General features: G+C 48.0%; 1 protein-coding gene across 2 annotated transcripts in view; it reads left to right on the forward strand.

Annotated features, from left to right (window-relative positions):
- ATXN10 (ataxin 10) overlaps positions 1-22,070 on the forward strand; it is a 699,884-nt gene that overhangs the window by 518,268 nt on the left and 159,546 nt on the right. The window lies entirely within an intron of this gene.

Consider the following 22,070-nt stretch of genomic DNA (forward strand, 5'->3'; position numbering starts at 1 on the left):
GTAAGGGTTCACCTTAGCGCAATTAGTGCATACCATTACCGTGTGGAAGGTAAGCCGATCTCAGGACAGCCTTTAGTTGTTCGCTTCATGAGAGGTTTGCTTTTGTCAAAGCCCCCCGTCAAACCTCGTACAGTGTCATGGGATCTCAATGTCGTTCTCACCCAGCTGATGAAACCTCCTTTTGAGCCACTGAACTCCTGCCATCTGAAGTACTTGACCTGGAAGGTCATTTTCTTGGTGGCAGTTACTTCAGCTCGTAGAGTCAGTGAGCTTCAGGCCCTGGTAGCCCAGGCCCCTTACACCAAATTTCATCATAACAGAGTAGTACTCCGCACTCACCCTAAGTTCTTGCCAAAGGTTGTGTCAGAGTTCCATCTGAACCAGTCAATTGTCTTGCCAACATTCTTTCCCCGTCCTAATTCCTGCCCTGCTGAAAGTCAGCTGCACACATTGGACTGCAAAAGAGCATTGGCCTTCTATCTGGAGCAGACACAGCCCAACAGACAGTCCGCCCAATTGTTTGTTTCTTTTGATCCCAACAGGAGGGGAGTGGCTGTGGGGAAATGCACCATATCCAATTGGCTAGCAGATTGCATTTCCTTCACTTACGCCCAGGCTGGGCTGGCTCTTGAGGGTCATGTCACGGCTCATAATGTTAGAGCCATGGCAGCGTCGGTAGCCCACTTGAAGTCAGCCACTATTGAAGAGATCTGCAAAGCTGCGACGTGGTCATCTGTCCACACATTCACATCTCAATACTGCCTGCAGCAGGATACCCGACGCGACAGTCAGTTCGGGCAGTCAGTGCTTCAGAATCTGTTCGGGGTTTAGAATCCAACTCCACCCCCCTAGGCCCATTTTTATTCTGTTGCAGGCTACACTCTCAGTTAGTTGGATAAGTTGTTAGGTCAATCTCAGTTATGTCCTCGCCGTTGTGAGGCCCAATTGACCATGTTTGTTGTTTTGAGTGAGCCTGGGGGCTAGGGATACCCCATCAGTGAGAACAAGCAGCCTGTTTGTCCTCGGAGAAGGTGAATGCTACATACCTGTAGAAGGTATTCTCCGAGGACAGCAGGCTGCTTGTTCTCACAAACCCGCCCGCCTCCCCTTTGGAGTTCTGTCTTCCCTTGTTTTGTCTTGCTACATATGGGACTGACGAATGGTTTGGGCGGGAAGACGGCCGCGCATGCGCGGTGCGCATCTGCGCGCGAGGACTAGCAAAGGCCTTTGCTAGTGAAGTTTCCGATTGGAGGGGCTGCCGTGGACGTCACCCATCAGTGAGAACAATCAGCCTGCTGTCCTCGGAGAATACCTTCTACAGGTATGTAGCATTCGCTTTATACCTAGTGATATACTTTCTCTTTACATGTGGACTCCAAAATTGTAATTGTGCATTCTGTTGAACAATAATAGGTACAATATAATATTTACATACAATCTGTGTATTCTGAATTGAATAAACATGCAGTTCTCCAGTACAATAGTGCATATTGCAGACTGTAAGGCTATTCTGAGGTACCAACCAAACATCTCCACGCCAATACTTACCAAACAGGGTTTGCAAATGGGTATGCATCCCCATCTGCAAAGCCATCTGAAAATTATCTCTCTGTTGAATAGCATACAGTACCTGCAAGGTACACCATGTGTAATTCAAAGCCTTTGTGACATTCGTCCATGAATCATTTTGAAACATAAAGTCCTGCTTAAATAAACGATTATGTCCTTCCATTGCTGGTAACACCAATTGTCCCAGTGATGGAATAGCAGGCATCCAATTCGCTAAAATATTCAATTCTTCATATAAGTCCTTCCCTAAGTAATGTAATTTGTTATACAAAGTGTCAGTGTCTACAGTATTTAACACTCCCAACCCAGTACCAACAGTTCCTAAAATGGTATCATACCAAGCCCTCCGATACCGTGTACAATGTGGCATCTTAGGGAAAGTGATGTTATACGTTAAGATCATGCGCTGATGCTTAATTGACATATTTTTACAAGTTTGTGGTAGACGCATTATGTGGGAAGATAACATACTCGGTTCCTGTTTCCAGAAAACATGGAAGAAGTCCATCCAGATACTTCAGTTAGTAATTGGGGTGGCATTTGCGAACACCCATTCCCCGGTCCGATTTATCACTATTAAATCTTTCTTGCACATATTACAACCCTTTAAAAATAATAGCTTTTGTGTCCTGTTCCAATGAATCCATTGTTGATCTTGGAAGCCAGCTCGCTGTACACACCCCGTCCAGAGTGTATTATTCGAGATAGTCAAATTGAGGGTGACATTAGTTACCAACAACACACGACCCTGCACCTTCCACAGTGAGCTATTGTCAACTGTAACATTCATAATAAGGTAGCTGATAGTACAATTGTAGTTATCTTGAGTCAGCGTCTTGTTCTCCAAATTCTTCCACCAATAGCGGACCACGTTCGTTTGGTTGAGGATTTCCGTCGCCGGTGTCCGGGTATACACTAGTGGGTAACCACCCAAAAGGAGTATGACGACGTACCACGCTGTCGTGCCCAATGCAGTATGGCTTGTTCGCCCATATGTCCACTTTTTTGGTGTGCCCATTGTGCCAAACCTCTCTCTTGCGAATCCCCAGGAATAGGCGCAGAATCTGTTCCAGTGACGACATTGACAGGTGAAATCTTAGACAATTTGTCTGTCTGTTGGTTATAAAGATGATCAGAGGTTAGAGGAGAAACATGTGCATCAACATGAAAAACAGTAACCTTCGTATTGGAAAGCATTTGTATAATCTCCTTCCAGAGTTCTGCACCCCATACCTGTTTTGAATAAATATTCCAATTATTTTGTTTCCAAATGGTAGTTAAGCCATTGGCTACTGCCCAGGAGTCTGTGTAAATATGGGCGTGAGATAGTTGCTGCTTAAGAACTAAATACATAGCATAAAGTTCTGCATATTGGCTACTCTGTCCCTGCCCTGTAGCTTCTAGTATTTTACCCGAAAGTGGATGAAAGGCAACACTCCGCCAATGACGAACTGATCCGATATACTTGGCGAAGCCGTCAGTAAACCAGGCATGCCGCTTATTCTCATCTGAAAGCTCATCATATGGGCATCCCCATGGAATTCTGGAACCTGAAATAGGTAGAGGTACATAAGTTCCCTCTTCCACTAAAGGGACAGCCATGACTTTTTCATGCAACTGTGAGAGACCTGAAATACCAGTAGTGGCTCGGTCTTGTATGTACCATTTCCATTTTATAATTGAACTTTCCTGTGCATGACCAATACGATATGTTTTTGGTGAACTACGTACCCACGTCATAATCGGTATTTCTGGCCGCATTTGAACTTCATGCCCTGTGGTCAGTTCTGTTTCCACTAATGCCCAATAACAAGCTAGTAATTGGCGTTCAGAGGGAGTGTATCGAGCAGCGGTATCGGGTAATTTCTTACTCCAAAAACCCAAAGGCACCCTTTGCCCATCCTGCTTCTGCCATAGACTCCAATTTGCATATTCCCTGGTGACTGATACTTGCAGTTCCACCTCTACATTCCCCCTAATAGGCCAAAGACTCAGACTTTGCTGAACAACAGACTTGGCCTGTTCAAATGCTTTCTGTTGCATCTCGCCCCATTCAAATTATGTTTCTTCCTTGTTACTTGATATAGTGGGCGTAAGACCTGACCCAGATGGGGAATATGCTTACGCCAAAACCCAAACAATCCAATAAACTGCTGAGTCTGTTGTTTAGTAGTGGGAACTTGAAATTCAACAATCTTTTGCCTTGCTTTCTCTGTTATTTCCTGTTTCCCCTGATTCCAGTGAATCCCCCAAAATTTCACAGACTGGGAGGGACCCTGAATCTTATGAGGATTAATTTCCCATCCACAGTCTCGCATATGCTGCACCACCTGCTGCAGTGCAGTGGCCTCTTCAGACTCAGAAGCCCCCTGAACTAGTATATCATCAATATAATATGATGTCTGGATATTAACAGATAGTTTACAAGAGTCCAAATGTTGGGCTACTACACAATGACAGATAGTAGGACTATGTACCCACCCTTGTGGCAAACGAGTAAACGTGTATTGTCTTTCCATGTAAATGCAAATTGATCCCAATATTTCTTCTTCAAAGGAATAGTGAAAAATGCATTGGCAAGATCTATTACCACGTACCAAGTACCCTTCCTTCCCTGAATTGTTTCTATCAAGGTCACAATATCTGGGACCGCGGCATGCAAAGGTGGAGTCAGTTTGTTCAACTCTCGATAGTCCACTGTCATGCGCCACGTCCCATCTGCTTTGCGGACTGGCCACACTGGGTTATTCCACTGCATGGTAGTAGGAACCAAAACCCCTACTTCCAATAAATCTCCAATTGTGGCCTCTATCTCCTCCAACCCCCCTGGAATACGATACTGCTTCATGGCTACAACCCGCGTGGCTGGGGGAATATTAATGGGCTCATCCACTACTTTCCCTACTAATACAGGTAGCATCTGTAAATTGTAAACTGAGAAGTAGCGTAAACGTTTGGGAACAAACCATGAACTCCCAAACTGATATACTCCGGTATCTAGTGTCATTTGAGACCATACAAAATGTCCATGCCAATGATAAATTCATTTACGGGGGTAATCATCACTTTATACTTTTCAAATCCCAAATCCCATATTCGCAAGCACAAGGTTGTTTATACAGCCTTTAATTTTTTCCCCCCCAATCCTACAATGGTACATCTTTTCCCCTTAAATTTGGAAGGATTACCCGAGATTATGGTTGCTTCAGTGCCAGTATCTACCAAAGCGCGTACCAGCTGAAAATTCCCAGGGCCCCATTGTATAGTAACTGACACATAGGGACGGGGATCTTGACGCACCTTGGCAATTTCTAGTCAATCGCTATCATCATGTACCCACTTTCTGAACGGGTTTGTCTCAATCTTAGATGAAAATTCTTTTTTATGTAAAGTCAGTAAGTTCTTCACTTCTTGGTATAAATCCGAATAATCGGGAAGAGCAGATGGTATTAGGGGAGGGGCGATGGCCTGCTTTTCCTGTCCCTGACTTGTTTTAACTGCTCTCGCATTGTGGGGTTTGTGCCCCTTATCCAACCCTTTCTTCTGATACCGCTTCCAGAGTTGGGCTGTACTAATTCCATCAATTTCTTCCCGTGGAACCCCCGCCTTGAGCAAGGCAGCAAACATATCTTTACGCAATACCCTTTCTCTATCTTTAGCTAACGGTTTATTTTGATTTAATCGTTTTTCAAACCTCTGCTCAGTGCTCTTTTGGAGACCCCAGTCTCCTAGATCTCCTAACTGTTCTATCTTTTGAATCACCTCTTCCACCGGGTTTCCTGTTTCATTTGTCAGAAGAGTCAGGATAACATGTTTATAGGCGGGGGGGGGGGGGGGGCCTGTCTTGATCAATTTGGTGCACATATTTACAGTTACAGGACTTGCATTCAGCGCATCCACTTGTCTTACAAATATACAAGTCTTCATAGCCTCCTCTTTTAACCTCTGCACACAGTCTCGCAGGGTATACCAGATACGGTCATTTGGGGGCCACTCAGCTTCAGTTATATATTTACGGTTACACCCAACCGCTACCAATTCTAACAATGTAACCCCCTGTCCATCTTGTCTTTCGCTGTGTTCCCTAAACGCCTGTTGGACAGCAGAATCGCGACTAATGGTAATAAATTGACCACAGTCCATAGGGTCCAATTTTATCCCCTGTGCCCCTTGCTCATATAACCGCACACACCAAGTTAATAAATTTTCTTGTGGTTTTTTTGGAATCTGTCCTGAATATCAGCGATCTCGTGTTGTGTAAAATCTTCAATGGTATCTTTCCGGTGCTGTCCCTGAGCATCCTGCACTAACTTTCGGCATGTTACTGGTTTTGCTTCAGCCTGATCACTTTCCGTATCAGAACGTGTTACTGGGGTAGACGAGCAAACGTCACCATCCCATGTTTCAGGATCCCAGTCTTCCCCTACACTGGCCCTCACCATTGCCATTGCTACCTTCTTTTTGCTTACTCTCCCTCGTCTCTTACGATACTTATACTGGGCTACCCTTACAGCCGCCCTTTCTGCAACCCTCTGGTACCCTGTACACTTATCCATCATCAACTTTCCCTGACATAGTGCCGTTACCAAATCACTTTTTACTGTCAGCATTTCTGCCTGTGCTTCCAGTAGTTGCTGCTGGAGAAGTACATTTTGTTGATGCACCAGACGATATGCCGACAATAAAATCCACCCATGTCGACTTATTGAGCGCAACTCCTTGCCTTTAATTACAGGGGCTTTCTGTAGACATTGCAACACTTCCTCACACTTTCCTTCTCCTAGGCAAACATCCCAATTCTCACTTAAACCCATATCAGTAGCCCATTCAGTTGCCAGTGCATGATAGGGATACTTATCCCACCCCGGGATACTAAATAACTGAGGTAACTGTGCCTGCACAGTGTCCTCTGATATCCCAGCACCAATACTGTTATGGTTCTGTTTTTATTCCCTTTCTGAAACATGTTTTTTTTTTTTTTTTGCTTTAAACAATCCGCAAAATCCTGCTCACAGCGCCAAATGTAGCAAATCAAGGGTTCGGATATTGCTTTAAAGATTGTTTATTCACACATAACACTCTTATGCAGTTCACACATCAATAGGCACACACATTTTACATAACACTCTTATGCAGTATACATACATCACCACAGGATTGTAGCCTTCATCTGAGCTGCAACATTAATCGGGGAGGCACCGATGACCGCCCAGTGATTCTGCGGGACAATTCCACACTGGAAAAAGGCGTCCCTCCAACCAGATACAGAGCTTCTGTCTCAGCCAGGGCTTCCCCTCCTTTTATAACAGCTCACAAACAAGTGCGCCTGGAACAGAACAATGGAGTGGCCAATCTGCATTCCTCTCTCACAGGCACCTTCTGATGAAAACACCAGCCTTTGGACTTGTTTCTCAGCACAGTCCTGTAGTGAGTTACCCACCGCAATGGAGCGTTGTGGTAGCAACCTGTCAAACAAATATTCTTGTAGCAACAGGTCAAAACAAACATTCTGCATGTCAGAAAACAAATATTCTGGGTCAGCATAAGTATCATATTATAAGTATTATACTCCAACACACTTTACCGCTAAAAATGTTAGTAGATGTAGAATGATATATAAAAAGGCAGGGATGTTGGGTTAGGAGGGCAGCTGGAGCCTCAAATCTCCTCCTTCTCTACCCTCTTCTTCGTCGTCCTCTACCTCCTTCTTCTTCCTCCTCTCCTCCTGGGTGGCGTTAAGTGCTCTCTCCAGAAATGGCCACACTGTAAGTGGTTCACTTCAGTGCAGCTTAGTAGAAGGACCCCTTGATATACCACCTCTTTCACCCCTGTACTACAATTGCTATTATTTCTGTCCCACCCCCCCACACAACCAGTTTGGAAATCACACCACTAGAACACACAGAATAGTGATAACACATAACTTTATAAACTTATAAAAATATATAACGATTATCTACAAAAATATATTGGGGGAGGGGGACTATATACGGGGGGGGGGGGGGACAGATATATTGCACGGTATTGAAGAGGGGTCGGATAGGGGGGAAAGGGAGAGCAGATGGCCTCAAGGACGCTGTACTTGGGAGGACAGATACAGGAGCACCTGGGAAAGGTCCTCCAGTGCCTCTCCTCCCATGTGCAGGGTCTGGGCCATCAGCTGGAGCTCCTCAGGGGGCAGGTTGGTACGGGCAAAAGGGATGGGAGACGAGCCGCGGTCCACAAGGGTGGGAGGGATAGGGGAGGTGGATTGGGTGTGGGTGGGAGCAGGGGGAATGGGAGAGGTACAACGGTCAAGGGTAGGAGTGGGAGGGATAGGGGAGGTGGATCTGGCGAGGGTGGGAGAAGGGGAATGGGGGAGACACTGCTGTCGAGGGTAGCAGGGGGATGAGAGGGGGTGTGAGAGGGGATGTCTTAAATGTCCTCCCCTGTGAGGTCCACCATGACACCTGCCAGTAAAGACAAAACAAGGACTGTTAGAACGCTCTCCGTGAGCTCCCCTATCCCTCCCACTCCTACCCTTGACCTTGTGGACCGCGCCAGTAAAGACAAAACAAGGACTGTTAGAAAGCTTCCTCACGGACAGCTTTAACATGCACACAATCATTCTTTTGAAACTCACCATGTAGTACTATCACCTCCATCTGGAATCGCTCCAGGAGAGGGGTGAGTTCCTCAGGGGAGGCGGAGGTGGAGGCCCTGTCAAGGCATTGGTAAAGGGGGAGGGAAGTCCGAGGGGGAGCGTGGGAGGGGGGTAGCAGGGGGGAGGCTGGGCGGCAAGGGGAAGAGGAGGGCTGGTGGGACTGTACGGCTGGAGGGGGGAGGCAGGGGAAACAGGATGGCTGGTGGGACTGTGCGGCTTGTGGGGGAGGCAGGGGGGCTCAAGTCTGTTCAGGGAGGAGGAGAGGCAAGGTGGAAAGGGCCGTGTTTTGGTGCAGGGAGCCACATCACTGGGGTTTGGCAGGATCTCTTTGGTGGGGGGGGGGGGGGGGGGGAACCAGAGTAGGGGCCGGGACGGACAAGGGCATAAGGCAAGAGGTAGGGACCAGGGGTAGGACCGGAAGGTCGGGGAGGAGCAGCACCAGCCAGGGACCCCTCATTGCCGTCATCATCATCATCATCCTCCTCAGCCTCAGAAGATGACATTTCTACAGAGACAAGTATCAAATCTCATGTGGCAGACTCATGTGAAATCAACAAATACCTGGGCTGTTGTCAAGGTTAGACTTGACCTCCTGGAGCCATTCTGTGTGGTCCTTCCTTAAGTCCCGCACCTGTTTTTTCAGCTCCTCAACCTGTTAAACAAGAAGAAGGGCGATCAGATGAAAAGAAATATATATAAAAAAGCAATCATGCACTGTCATGCTCATTAGCTCTACCCCACGTTCTAGAAAACACCTTTTTTGTACACGCACATAACGAACGTTCATATTTGCAGAGGGCGAGCACTCACTCCTAAATCCCAGTGGTCATTAGCTCCACCCCACTGAAAACACCTTTTTTGTGCACGCCCATAACGTTCATATTTGCAGGAAATATTAGGATGAACAGTACCGCCCATTCTACTAATGGTCATTAGACCAATACCTGTTTTTACACGCACATACAAACGTCCCTATATACTGCCAATACTTACGGATCTGGGGTATGAAGAACGCTTATGAAATAAGCATTGTAGAACTTTCCACCCCTCGTCCATCCGTGTAATATTGCGCCTTTTCCCCGGACGGGGGAAAAGACGCTTCTCGTTTATAATGAACAGCTGGGCTAGCCACAGCACTTCCATGTCGGAGAAGTTGAGCTTTCTCCTTCGTGCAGCCATGACTTCTCCGAGAAATGAGCACACGCGCATAACCAAGCATATATAGCACGTCGATGTGCACGCACTACATAGATGTGTTATGACGTGCTTATGACAGCTGTGGACTTTACCAGCAGCCTCTGACCACACGTTCAATATATCACAGAAAAGGATTTGGATTCCTTTTGTGCATTCGTCGGTATCGGTAGTGCATCGTGACACAACCACATTGCCATAGTAGTTTGCTTGTTTGCATTCCGTTTTTGTTAGCTGCTACCGTCATCGGAAAATGCCTCAGAGAAGCCTTTAGTGCATGTCAGGGTTTACTACTTGCTCATTATTGGCTCGCTAATGGCTCGTTTATGGCTCATTAAATTTAGTGCATTTGGCCCTCTCCTACCATTCAACCAATTTTTTACCCAATCAGTTACTCTAGGTCCCGCACAGAGGGAATTCAATTTATTTATCAGTCGCCTGTGTGGAACCGTGTCAAAGGCTTTGCTGAAATCCAAGTATACCACATCAAGCACCCCTCCCACATCCAACTGTGATGTCTTCTTGGAAGATATGCTGGTAGCAGGAATGTACAGGATTCCCCGTTGCAGATTTTGCTAGTTGTGGCCAGCATGTTTGCTTGTTTTTCCAAAAAATCAAAATATCTTCATCACTCAAACATAAATAACAGCCAAGTTCATTGGCAGGCTTCAAAGTAGAAAATGACACGGGGACAAACTTTGTCCCCATCCCTTCCCTGTCCTGTCGCCTCAGGTTCTGTCCCCATGGTTACCGCAAGTCCCTGTCCCCTTATTATTCTCTACTCTGAATGTCTGGTACTTTTACCTTGGAAGAAAGAGAGAAAGGGTTGTGCAGTCCTTTCTTCCTTAGGGATCTGTGGTTATATACAATAGGCAGGGACAGCATGAGGATTTCTCTCTGAAATAGAATCAACTTTTAACACAGGTTGATATTTGTTAGTATTTACCAAAGTATATGGATCAGCAACAAAATTCTCTACCTCAGCATCTATTTCAGAGTCTATGTCAAAGCCACTATCACTGTCAGAGGGAATATCTTTCCCAAACTCACTGGGCAGAGGATGCACTGACACCCACCTCTTTTTAACTCCTGCAGTGTTTATAGCTTCTGCTAATCTGGGTTCCCCCAGGTTAACAATTGCATTCCCTTTGAGAGGGAGAACAGTGGCTGACATTCCCTCACAGTCTTTAACTGAGGGAGAGACTGGCATAATTAAATCATAGTCTGATAAAAGCAAAGAAACAATGTCACCCTCTTGCTCACTCATGACATTGAAAGAAGGGGAGTCGTGCATAGGACTCTCATTCTCATCACTGTGTTTATCCTGTTCACTGTTAGATAACAACAGAGTTTGTTTTAACATACTAGAGCTTTCATGCCCAGGAATGCTATCAATTTGCAGAGGAAGTAAATCAACACTGCTGTTATCACAAGTGGGGATTTGGAGTGATTCTGTTATTTATTTATTTATTTATTTATTTATTTATTTGCATTTGTATCCCACATTTTCCCACCTATTTGCAGGCTCAATGTGGCTTACATAGTATTGTAAACATAGTTATTCCAATATATCAGGTACAGTTAATATTGTGTAGAGATTAGTTAAGGGAAGAAAGAAGAAGGGAGGGATATATTAGGGTAATTATAGAAGGTGGGCTTTCATAACTGAATGGGTTGGTGTTGTGGATTAGTGAGGCTATAGGTTCTCATTGTAGGCCTTGTTGAAAAAGTATGTCTTCAGAGATTTGCGAAAGATGGTTATGTCGTCGATTGTTTTCAGGTCTGTGGGTAATGCATTCCATACCTGCGTGCTCATGTAAGAGAAGGTGGAGGCGTGCATCAGCTTGCATTTTAGTTCTTTACAGCTGGGGAAGTGCAGGTTGCGAAATTTGCGAGGTGATCTTGTGGCGTTTCTGGGAGGTAGGTCCACGAGGTTTAGCATGTAGGTTGGGGCGTCTGTGTGAATGATTTTGTGTACAATCGTGCAGATCTTGAATGCAATGCGTTCCTTAAGAGGGAGCCAGTGAAGTTTCTCTCTTTAGGGTTTTGCACTTTCATATTTAGCTTTTCCAAATATAAGTCTGGCGGCAGTGTTCTGGGCAGTTTGGAGTTTTTTGATAGTCTGTTCTTTGCAGCCAGCGTACAGTGCGTTGCAGTAGTCCAGATGACTTATTACCATTGACTGTACCAGGGTACGGAATATGTATCTCGGGAAGAAAGGTTTTACTCTTTTGAGTTTCCACATGGAGTAGAACATTTTTCGTAGTGTTTTTCACGTGGGCATCAAGAGTGAGGTTTCGATCAATGGTGACTCCAAGAATTTTCAAGTTTAGTGAGACAGGAAGAGAACAGTATGGTGTGATTATGGTGGAGAAGTGTATTGTGAGGTCAGTACAAGACATTGTGTTTTTTCTGCATTTTTAGTTGGAATGTATTTGCCCAGGTGTGCATTATTTTGAGGCTTTGGTTGATCTCGTTGGTGATTTCATTTAGATCATGTTTGAATGGGATGTAAATTGTGACGTCATCTGCATTTCTCCGAGGACAAGCAGGCTGCTTGTTCTCACTGATGGGGTGACGTCCACGGCAGCCCCTCCAATCGGAAACTTCACTAGCAAAGTCCTTTGCTAGCCCTCGCGCGCCCGCGCGCACCGCGCATGCGCGGCCGTCTTCCCGCCCGAAACCGGCTCGAGCCGGCCAGTCTTCTTTTGTCCGCACTCGGTACGGTCGTGTTTTCGCCGTGTCGAGCCCCGGAAAGTCGACCTCGCGCGTCCAATTTGTTTGAACGTGTTTTTTTCCTTCGGGAAAGCTTTGTCCTAGTCGGGAAGTGCTCCGGAAACCCCCCGCCGGGTTTCGTGTAAATCCTCCCCGTACTTCCAGCTTTTTTGCCCCGGTAAGTTTTCTTTCGTCGTCGGGGTAGGCCTTTTTTTCGGCCTCGGTCGAGATTTTTTCTCCCTCTAAATTTGGTGCTTCGAATTTCGCCATTTCGGCTTTTGATTTCGCCGGCGTGATTTTTCCGCCCATGACATCGAAGCCTTCCAGCGGCTTCAAGAAGTGCACCCAGTGCGCCCGGGTTATCTCGCTCACTGATCGACACTCGTCGTGTCTTCAGTGTCTGGGGGCCGAGCACCGCCCTCAGAACTGCAGTCTGTGTTCCCTGCTTCAAAGGCGGACTCAGGTAGCGAGACTAGCCCAGTGGAACGTGTTGTTCTCGGGCTCTTCGTCGGCATCGGCACCGGGATCTTCGAGTGCATCGACGTCGTCAGCGTCCAGACCATCTTCCTCGGCCGCCCCTGCATCGAGTGCATCGAGGCATCGGGCCTCTGCATCGGCGCCGAGACATCGGATAGCTGCATCGACGTCGGTGGTACCAGGACCTCGTCTGCTGATGTCGTCGGACGGTGGTGCATCGGGTGGAGTGCAGGTGAGGGCTGTCCATTCCCCTGCTGGTGGCGGTGAGCCCTCGGGTGGGTCTCCGCCTACCCTGAGGGCTCCTGCGGTACAGCCCCCCCGAGATCGACCTTCTTCAGTCTCGGCCCCGAGGAAGCGACGGGTGGATTCGACGTCCTCCTCGTCGGTGCCGGGGAGCTCCGGTGACATGCTTCGGAAGAAATCGAAGAAGCATCGACACCGGTCTCCTCCCCGTGTCGGCACCGAGAGCTCTGGGTCGCCGAGGGATTCGGCACCCAGCAGGCATCGGCACCGAGAGGACCGCTCACCCTCTGTTCAGGAGGTGTCGATGCGCTCCGCTCTGGACAGCCCGGAACAGCCTCCACGCCCGGAACAGGTACTGACGTCGACGCCTGCATCGACCTCTCAGCCTTTCTCTGCAGCCGCTCTAAACGAGAGCCTCCGGGCCGTTCTCCCAGAGATTCTGGGAGAGCTGTTGCGCCCTACCCCTCCGGTACCGGCGGTGCTTGCGCCACCGGTACCGTCGAGCGTGGCGCCGGCTGGCCCATCGCCCAGGTTGAGGTCCCCGACGTCGGTACCGCGTGCGGTACCGACCGCGGCCACCTCCCAGGAAGGCTCCCCGACTACGTCGGCGGAGGGAGCTTCGCCGATGCGGGCGAGGGAGTCTACCTCTCGACGCCCCCATCGTGGACAGGGTTCCACGGAGTCGAGCAGGGCGAGGTTGCAGACACAGGTCCGTGAACTTGTGTCTGACACCGAGGGTGAGGCCTCGTGGGAGGAAGAGGAAGATCCCAGATATTTCTCTGACGAGGAGTCTGGGGGTCTTCCGTCTGATCCCACTCCCTCTCCTGAGAGACAGCTTTCTCCTCCCGAGAGTCTGTCTTTTGCCTCCTTTGTCCGGGAGATGTCTACGGCCATCCCCTTCCCGGTGGTTGTGGAGGACGAGCCCAGGGCTGAAATGTTTGAGCTCCTGGACTATCCTTCTCCACCTAAGGAAGCGTCCACTGTTCCCTTGCACCATGTCCTGAAGAAGACATTGCTTGCGAACTGGACCAAACCATTAACTAATCCCCACATTCCCAAGAAGATCGAGTCCCAGTACCGGATCCATGGGGACCCAGAGCTGATGCGCACTCAGTTGCCTCATGACTCTGGAGTTGTGGATTTGGCCCTAAAGAAGGCTAAGAGTTCTAGGGAACATGCTTCGGCGCCCCCGGGCAAGGACGCTAGAACCTTAGACTCCTTTGGGAGGAAGGCCTACCATTCCTCTATGCTCGTGTCCAAGATCCAGTCTTACCAGCTCTACACGAGCATACACATGCGGAATAATGTGCGGCAGTTGGCGGGCTTGGTTGATGCTCTTCCCCCTGAGCAAGCCAAGCCTTTCCAGGAGGTGGTCAGGCAGCTGAAGGCGTGCAGAAAATTCCTGGCCAGAGGAGTTTATGACACTTTTGATGTTGCGTCCAGGGCCGCTGCTCAAGGTGTGGTGATGCGCAGGCTCTCATGGCTGCGTGCCGCCGACCTGGAGAATAGAGTCCAGCAGCGGATTACGGACTTGCCTTGCCGTGCGGATAACATTTTTGGCGAAAAAGTCGAGCAGGTGGTAGAGTCTCTCCACCAGCGGGACACCGCATTCGACAAGTTCGCCCGCCGGCAGCCTTCAGCTTCTACCTCTACAGGTAGACGATTTTTCGGGGGAAGGAAGACTGTTCCCTATACTTCTGGCAAGCGTAGGTACAATCCTCCTTCCCGACAGCCTGCGGCCCAGGCTAAGCCCCAGCGCGCTCGCTCTCGTCAGCAGCGTGCGAATCAGCAAGGCCCCGCGGCTCCCCAGCAAAAGCAAGGGGCGAGCTTTTGACTGGCTCCAGCAGAGCATAGCCGACATCCAAGTGTCAGTGCCGGGCGACCTGCCTGTCGGAGGGAGGTTGAAAGCTTTTCACCAAAGGTGGCCTCTTATAACCTCCGATCAGTGGGTTCTCCAAATAGTCCGGCAAGGATACACCCTCAATTTGGCCTCTCAACCTCCAAATTGTCCACCGGGAGCTCAGTCCTACAGCTTCCAGCACAAGCAGGTACTTGCAGAGGAACTCTCCGCCCTTCTCAGCGCCAATGCGGTCGAGCCCGTGCCATCCGGGCAAGAAGGGCTGGGGTTCTATTCCAGGTACTTCCTTGTGGAAAAGAAAACAGGGGGGATGCGTCCCATCCTAGACCTAAGGGCCCTGAACAAATATCTCGTAAAAGAAAAGTTCAGGATGCTTTCCCTGGGCACCCTTCTCCCCATGATTCAGCAAAACGATTGGCTATGCTCTCTGGACTTGAAGGATGCCTACACACACATCCCGATACTGCCAGCTCACAGACAGTATCTGCGATTTCAGCTGGGCGCACGCCACTTCCAGTACTGTGTGCTACCCTTTGGGCTCGCCTCTGCGCCCAGGGTGTTCACAAAGTGCCTAGCTGTGGTAGCAGCGGCGCTTCGCAGGCTGGGGGTGCACGTGTTCCCATATCTCGACGATTGGCTGGTGAAGAACACATCCGAGGCAGGAGCCCTGCAGTCCATGCAGATGACTATTCGCCTCCTGGAGCTACTGGGGTTTGTGATAAATTACCCAAAGTCCCATCTTCTCCCAGTGCAGAAACTCGAATTCATCGGAGCCCTGCTGGATTCTCGGACGGCTCGCGCCTATCTCCCAGAGGCGAGGGCCAACAACTTGTTGTCCCTCGTCTCGCGGGTGCGAGCGTCCCAGCAGATCACAGCTCGGCAGATGTTGAGATTGCTGGGCCACATGGCCTCCACAGTTCATGTGACTCCCATGGCCCGCCTTCACATGAGATCTGCTCAATGGACCCTAGCCTCCCAGTGGTATCAGGCCGCTGGGGGTCTAGAGGACGTGATCCACCTGTCCACGAGTTTTCTCGAATCCCTGTATTGGTGGACGATTTGCTCCAATTTGACTCTGGGACGTCCCTTCCAAATTCCTCAGCCACAAAAAGTGCTGACCACGGATGCGTCTCTCCTGGGATGGGGAGCTCATGTCGATGGGCTTCACACCCAAGGAAGGTGGTCCCTCCAAGAAAGCGATCTACAGATCAATCTTCTGGAGTTGCGAGCGATCTGGAACGCTCTGAAGGCTTTCAGAGATCGGCTGTCCCACCAAATTATCCAAATTCAGACAGACAATCAGGTTGCCATGTACTATGTCAACAAGCAGGGGGGCACCGGATCTCGCCCCCTGTGTCAGGAAGCCGTCAGCATGTGGCTCTGGGCTCGCCGTCAAGGCATGGTGCTCCAAGCCACATATCTGGCAGGCGTAAACAACAGTCTGGCCGACAGGTTGAGCAGGATTATGCAACCTCACGAGTGGTCGCTCAATTCCCGTGTGGTGCGACAGATCTTCCAGGCGTGGGGCACCCCCCTGGTGGATCTCTTCGCATCTCAAGTGAACCACAAGGTCCCTCAGTTCTGTTCCAGGCTTCAGGCCCACGGCAGACTGGCGTCGGATGCCTTCCTCCTGGATTGGGGGGAAGGTCTGCTGTATGCTTATCCTCCCATTCCTCTGGTGGGGAAGACTTTGTTGAAACTCAAGCAAGACCGAGGCACCATGATTCTGATTGCTCCCTTTTGGCCGCGTCAGATCTGGTTCCCTCTTCTTCTGGAGTTATCCTCCGAAGAACCGTGGAGATTGGAGTGTTTTCCGACCCTCATCACGCAGGACGAAGGGGCTCTGCTGCATCCCAACCTCCAGTCCCTGGCTCTCACGGCCTGGATGTTGAGGGCGTAGACTTTGCCTCTTTGGGTCTGCCAGAGGGTGTCTCCCGCATCTTGCTTGCTTCCAGGAAAGACTCCACTAAGAGAAGTTACTTCTTTCATTGGAGGAGGTTTGCCGTCTGGTGTGACAGCAAGGCCCTAGATCCTCGCTCTTGTCCTACACAGACCCTGCTTGAATACCTTCTCCACTTGTCTGAGTCTGGTCTGAAGACCAACTCCGTAAGGGTTCACCTTAGTGCAATCAGTGCATACCATTACCAAGTGGAAGGTAAGCCGATCTCAGGACAGCCTTTAGTTGTTCGCTTCATGAGAGGTTTGCTTTTGTCAAAGCCCCCTGTCAAGCCTCCTACAGTGTCATGGGATCTCAATGTCGTTCTCACCCAGCTGATGAAACCTCCTTTCGAGCCACTGAATTCCTGCCATCCGAAGTACTTGACCTGGAAGGTCATTTTCTTGGTGGCAGTTACCTCGGCTCGTAGAGTCAGTGAGCTTCAGGCCCTGGTAGCCCAGGCCCCTTACACCAAATTTCATCACAACAGAGTAGTCCTCCGCACTCACCCTAAGTTTCTGCCAAAGGTTGTGTCGGAGTTCCATCTGAACCAGTCAATTGTCTTGCCAACATTCTTTCCCCGTCCTCATTCCTGCCCTGCTGAACGTCAGCTGCACACATTGGACTGCAAGAGAGCATTGGCCTTCTATCTGGAGCGGACACAGCCCCACAGACAGTCCGCCCAATTGTTTGTTTCTTTTGATCCCAACAAGAGGGGAGTGGCTGTAGGGAAACGCACCATATCCAATTGGCTAGCAGATTGCATTTCCTTCACTTACGCCCAGGCTGGGCTGGCTCTTGAGGGTCATGTCACGGCTCATAATGTTAGAGCCATGGCAGCGTCGGTAGCCCACTTGAAGTCAGCCACCATGGAGGAAATTTGCAAAGCTGCGACGTGGTCATCTGTCCACACATTCACATCTCATTACTGCCTGCAGCAGGATACCCGACGTGACAGTCGGTTCGGGCAGTCAGTTCTTCAGAACCTGTTTGGGCTTTAGGATCCAACTCCACCCCCCGAGGGCCCTGTTTGTTCTGTTCCAGGCTACACTCTCAGTTAGTTGGTAAATTTTTTAGGTCAATCTCAGTTATGTCCTCGCCGTTGCGAGGCCCAATTGACCAATGTTGTTGTTTTGAGTGAGCCTGGGGGCTAGGGATACCCCATCAGTGAGAACAAGCAGCCTGCTTGTCCTCGGAGAAAGCGAATGCTACATACCTGTAGAAGGTATTCTCCGAGGACAGCAGGCTGATTGTTCTCACAAACCCGCCCGCCTCCCCTTTGGAGTTGTGTCTTCCCTTGAAGTGTATTGTCTTGCTACATACTGGACTGGCCGGCTCGAGCCGGTTTCGGGCGGGAAGACGGCCGCGCATGCGCGGTGCGCGCGGGCGCGCGAGGGCTAGCAAAGGACTTTGCTAGTGAAGTTTCCGATTGGAGGGGCTGCCGTGGACGTCACCCCATCAGTGAGAACAATCAGCCTGCTGTCCTCGGAGAATACCTTCTACAGGTATGTAGCATTCGCTATATGTAGGGGTGAGGTTTTGGTTGGCTAGACGTTTGGCTAAAGGTATCATCATTAGGTTGAATAAAGTTGGTGAGAGGGGGGTGATCCTTGGGGTACTCCACACTCAGGTGTCCATGGAAGTGATCTGTCCACGTTCGTTGTTACTTGGTATGATCTTGTGGTCAGGAATCCTTTGAACCATTTGAGAACTGTGCCTCCTACTCCGAAGTATTCTAGTATATGTAATAGTATTTCATGATTAACCATGTCAAAGGCGCTGGACATGTCGAATTGAAAGAGGAGTATGTTGTTACCAGTTGCAATTGCTTGTTTAAATGAGTTCATTGCGGACGCTAGAACAGTTTCGGTGCTGTGATTTGACCGAAATCCTGATTGAGACTCGTGCAGGATTGAGTGTTTAAGTATTCGGTAAGTTTCTTCGTCGCTATGCCTTCCATGAGTTTGGTTATAAGTGGAATAAATGCTACTGAGCGATAGTTGGTTAGGCCCATTGTGCTTTTCTTAGCATCTTTCGGTAGCGGAGTGAGTAGGATGGTTTCCTTTATCCGTGGGGAAGAGCCTATTTTGGAGTCTGTAATTTACGTGGTTCGTGAGGTCTGTTTTGAATTGTTTGGGTGCGGATCTTATTAGACTATTAGGGCAAATGTCTAATTTGCATTGCGATTTTGCTTATTTTCCGAGCCAATGTGAGATTTCTTTTGATGAAAGCGTGTCAAAGTTGGTCCATGATCGATCTGCTGGGTGTTCCCCGGGTTTTGGGTCTAGACATTCAAGGATATTTGTGTAGTCCGTTATATTGGTAGGTATCATGAGTCGGAGCTTTATGATTTTTTCCTTGAAGTAATTTGCAAGATTGGTTACTGATGGGGTATCTGTGTTGTTGGAAGTAACCATATTAGTATTTAGTAGATTGTTTACGAGTGAGAAGAGTTTGTGTGTATTCTTGTAGTTTGGTCCTATTTTGGTTTTGTAATACGTCCTTTTAGGTTGTCTGATAGTGTATTTGCATTTTCTTTGTAGTTGTTTCCAGTCTTTGAGTGTATTTTCGTCTTTTTTTCTTGCTCCATGCTCTTTCTAATCTTCTGACCTGTGTTTTTAGTTCTTTCAGTTCTTCATTAAACCATGGTATTGAGTTTTTTTCTATGTGAGGCTCTGGTTTGAAGTTGCGCTATATTGTCTAGTATTGTTCTGCATCTGTTATTCCATTCTTGAAGAAATTGGGGTGAGTCTGTAGGTGTTGTCCATTCGTCAGTGTATAATTGTTGCCAGAAAATTAGTGGGTCTATTTTGCCTCTCGTAGTGTAAGTTTGTTGTTTTTGTTTTTGTTGTGTTTTTTTTGTTCTCCAGTGGAGGGAAAGGTTTGCACTGTAGTGATCGGACCATGGCCTGGCTGTCCTTTTTGTGTCTATTAGTGTGAGATTTGGTTCTGATGAGAATTTGTGGGTGATGATATCTAGTGTATGTCCTTTGTTATGGGTGGGTTGTATGTTTGGCCAGTGGAGCTCCCATAGTTGGAGGGAGTCTTTGCATCCACGTACATTGCTTGAGTTAGTATCTTCAAGGTGAAGGTTGATATCTCCTGCTATGAGAAGGTTCTGGGTGGAAACACAAGTATTCGATATGAAATCCAGAAAGTGCATTTGTGAGTCTTGCCAGTTGCCCAGGGGTCTGTAGAATAAGATTAGGTTTAGGTGATCACGTAAGTTGGAGTGGTTGATTCTGACTGAGGCTATTTTGAGTTGGGGAAGAATACAGTGGTGGAAATAAGTATTTGATCCCTTGCTGATTTTGTAAGTTTGCCCACTGACAAAGACATGAGCAGCCCATAATTAAAGGGTAGGTTATTGGTAACAGTGAGAGATAGCACATCACAAATTAAATCCGGAAAATCACATTGTGGAAAGTATATGAATTTATTTGCATTCTGCAGAGGGAAATAAGTATTGTGGACTATAATAAGCAACTGAATATATATTTTTGCTTGTAAAATTTATCTATTAAGTTAGAACATGTTTCCTAGATTGGTGTATCTTATCAAAGAGTTAGTTATTATTTGTATATTTTATATTAAAATGATAAACAAAAGATTTAAAAAAAAATAGCAAAAACCAATTATTTCTCTAAACAAATTCAGGATGCCTCAAATTCACCTAAACAGTTCTTTCATATTATGAAACGCTTAACAACGAAACCAGGTTCACATACAGAGACAGTATATACAGTGGTGGAAATAAATATTTGATCCCTTGCTGATTTTGTAAGTTTGCCCACTGACAAAGACATGAGCAGCCCATAATTGAAAGGTAGGTTATTGGTAACAGTGAGAGATAGCACATCACAAATTAAATCCGGAAAATCACATTGTGGAAAGTATATGAATTTATTTACATTCTGCAGAGGGAAATAAGTATTTGATCCCCCACCAACCAGTAAGAGATCTGGCCCCTACAGACCAGGTAGATGCTCCAAATCAACTCGTTACCTGCATGACAGACAGCTGTCGGCAATGGTCACCTGTATGAAAGACACCTGTCCACAGACTCAGTGAATCAGTCAGACTCTAACCTCTACAAAATGGCCAAGAGCAAGGAGCTGTCTAAGGATGTCAGGGACAAGATCATACACCTGCACAAGGCTGGAATGGGCTACAAAACCATCAGTAAGACGCTGGGCGAGAAGGAGACAACTGTTGGTGCCATAGTAAGAAAATGGAAGAAGTACAAAATGACTGTCAATCGACAAAGATCTGGGGCTCCACGCAAAATCTCACCTCGTGGGGTATCCTTGATCATGAGGAAGGTTAGAAATCAGCCTACAACTACAAGGGGGGAACTTGTCAATGATCTCAAGGCAGCTGGGACCACTGTCACCACGAAAACCATTGGTAACACATTACGACATAACGGATTGCAATCCTGCAGTGCCCGCAAGGTCCCCCTGCTCCGGAAGGCACATGTGACGGCCCGTCTGAAGTTTGCCAGTGAACACCTGGATGATGCCGAGAGTGATTGGGAGAAGGTGCTGTGGTCAGATGAGACAAAAATTGAGCTCTTTGGCATGAACTCAACTCGCCGTGTTTGGAGGAAGAGAAATGCTGCCTATGACCCAAAGAACACCGTCCCCACTGTCAAGCATGGAGGTGGAAATGTTATGTTTTGGGGGTGTTTCTCTGCTAAGGGCACAGGACTACTTCACCGCATCAATGGGAGAATGGATGGGGCCATGTACCGTACAATTCTGAGTGACAACCTCCTTCCCTCCGCCAGGGCCTTAAAAATGGGTCGTGGCTGGGTCTTCCAGCACGACAATGACCCAAAACATACAGCCAAGGCAACAAAGGAGTGGCTCAGGAAGAAGCACATTAGGGTCATGGAGTGGCCTAGCCAGTCACCAGACCTTAATCCCATTGAAAACTTATGGAGGGAGCTGAAGCTGCGAGTTGCCAAGCGACAGCCCAGAACTCTTAATGATTTAGAGATGATCTGCAAAGAGGAGTGGACCAAAATTCCTCCTGACATGTGTGCAAACCTCATCATCAACTACAGAAGACGTCTGACCGCTGTGCTTGCCAACAAGGGTTTTGCCACCAAGTATTAGGTCTTGTTTGCCAGAGGGATTAAATACTTATTTCCCTCTGCAGAATGCAAATAAATTCATATACTTTCCACAATGTGATTTTCCGGATTTAATTTGTGATGTGCTATCTCTCACTGTTACCAATAACCTACCCTTCAATTATGGGCTGCTCATGTCTTTGTCAGTGGGCAAACTTACAAAATCAGCAAGGGATCAAATACTTATTTCCACCACTGTATGTATGGGTTGAGGTTTTGGTTTGATAGTAGTTTGGCCAAGGGTATCATCATTAAGTTGAATAAGGTCAGTGAGAGGGGGGATCCCTATGGAACTCCA

This window comes from Microcaecilia unicolor, chromosome 9, assembly GCF_901765095.1.
Source record: "Microcaecilia unicolor chromosome 9, aMicUni1.1, whole genome shotgun sequence".
NCBI classification, from domain to species: domain Eukaryota; kingdom Metazoa; phylum Chordata; class Amphibia; order Gymnophiona; family Siphonopidae; genus Microcaecilia; species Microcaecilia unicolor.